The sequence below is a fragment of the Rutidosis leptorrhynchoides genome, chromosome 3, assembly GCF_046630445.1.
Source record: "Rutidosis leptorrhynchoides isolate AG116_Rl617_1_P2 chromosome 3, CSIRO_AGI_Rlap_v1, whole genome shotgun sequence".
Lineage (NCBI taxonomy): Eukaryota > Viridiplantae > Streptophyta > Magnoliopsida > Asterales > Asteraceae > Rutidosis > Rutidosis leptorrhynchoides.
Window position 1 is genome coordinate 43,088,888 of NC_092335.1, and position 2,050 is coordinate 43,090,937.

The 2,050-nt window shown below is 34.3% G+C and overlaps 1 pseudogene; it reads right to left on the bottom strand.

Moving 5' to 3' along the window:
- Positions 1-376: 376 nt before the first annotated feature.
- LOC139896211 (ylmG homolog protein 1-2, chloroplastic-like) lies at positions 377-1,072 on the bottom strand (annotated as a pseudogene).
- Positions 1,073-2,050: the final 978 nt, after the last annotated feature.

Genomic DNA, 2,050 nt, shown 5'->3' on the forward strand with positions numbered 1-2,050 from the left:
TGTGATTACACATACTTGAATTATGAGAATCAGAGTAAAAAACTTGTTAGAAACTTTGATAGTCAACTGTGAAGTTCCACATTATTAGAAATTTCAAATTTAATGTTATAAATGGTTTTCTTATTTATCATCACTTTCTCTAAGTTTGAATTATTTGAATCTTACAGGTCTAAAAATTATAACAATTATCAGCTTTTTTTCAAACATTCTAATAGCAATGACAGGTTTAAACTTGCATCAAAACACCAGTTCAACAATGATTAATATATAAATCAAACCCATGAATACTCAGTTGTATTACATTTTACATAAGCGATAAACAACCTAAATAAACATGCAAATATCAATTAAGATGTTAAGGATAATTATACCTTTCTCAGTAGCCCATCCTGCTATTCTTCAAAACGCCAGCTAAAAACCCCAACACTGCAAAAGCCAACAAAGGACTAACATCCAACGTATCAAAAATTGGTGGAATAATATTCCTAAACAAATTCAAATACGGGTCACACAAATCTCGAATAGCCGATAACGGTTGTCTGTCCCACGGAATATTTGGAAACCAACTCAACAAAACCCTAACCAACAAAACACCACTATATATATCCAACCATTTCGCCATTCATGCAGCCACAACCGTCAACGGGGTATGCAACCTCGCCAGCCGGCCACTCATCACTGCAAAAAACAACGGTCCGGCTGATGAAATCACGTTTTGTTGGAAGTTTGAATTGAAGGCGAACTTAGTGAGTTTGTGAGCGAATAACCTGGAAACAGTGACGGCCAATGCGAAAAGTGCAGTAATTGTTTTTGTTGCTCCGGTGAGTAGTGGTTCCGCCGATGAATTGGTAGATAAAGACTTTGAATTGGTGATTACTGCTGGCGAATTGGTGGATAATGATGAGGTGATAAGTAGGCTTTGGTTAGGGTTTCTGATGGAAAAGTGAGAAATTATGGATTTTGATTTGGGTAAATATAGAACTGAAGGATTGTGATGAAGTAAAGTGTGTTTTTGGAGAATTAGGGTTTGGGAAGCCATTAGAGATACAGAGAAAGATGAAAAAGAAGCCATTTTTTGGAGAATTGAGGGGTTTGTTAAACCCAATCTTACTAGAGATTGTTAAAACGTTATGTGGTTATTCCAGACTGCTTGAAAGTATGGCCCTTTATGCTTGTATGAAATGGCAAAGTAACCCCCTAATGTTGGTAAAATTATAAACAAGTCCCCATGATTTAGCATGTATTTGAATTTGTTGTTTTACAAATCCCCAATTTTTCCTTTTAATTAAAGAGTTTTTTTTAAGACAATCCTAATAGTTTTTCTACAAATCCCCAATTTTTCTTAAATGGCTTGTAACTTACTAGTTACTACTCAATTAACTTTTCAATAATCAACTTTTTAACCTTTTTGTACAACAATTAATGCACAATTAATTTTCTTAAGCATAGTCCTAAGGACTATGATTAGAAAAACTCATGGTAATAACATAGCAAGTGTATAACCTTAACACACTCCACAGAAAAAGAGGAAGAGAAAGAGGAGCGAACAGTCACTTCTCTATTTCACGAAGATGTAATTTTCAAGATATGATTTTTGGTTATAAATTAATGTGAGTAACCCTACTTTTCCCACTTTCAGCTATCTGATCATCTTTGTTTATGCTGCTAATTCTCAGTTTGGTCCTACTTCTGATTCATTTTGTTACTAGAAAGTCATTTCCTTCACAAGTCAAGGACAAGATGAATCGATTGGCTTGAATCTCTTTAGAGGACCCACCAGGGAGACCCTTAATTGGATGGCTGAAATGATAAAAAAGGGAAAACCTTACACATTGATCCGTTTATAATAGAATTAAACAAAATATCTGCACATAATTCTCGAGCATTAAGTACTACATACCTCTATTATTTATTCCACGTGTTTTTAGTGAAAGTGTTTTTTTACCTCTAGTATGTCACATTTTGTTGAACTTGTTGTGGATGAGTAGATCGGATCAAGCTTAGACTCATTTAATTTGAAAAGCCTGTAGTTTAGTTCAACCTCGGATTA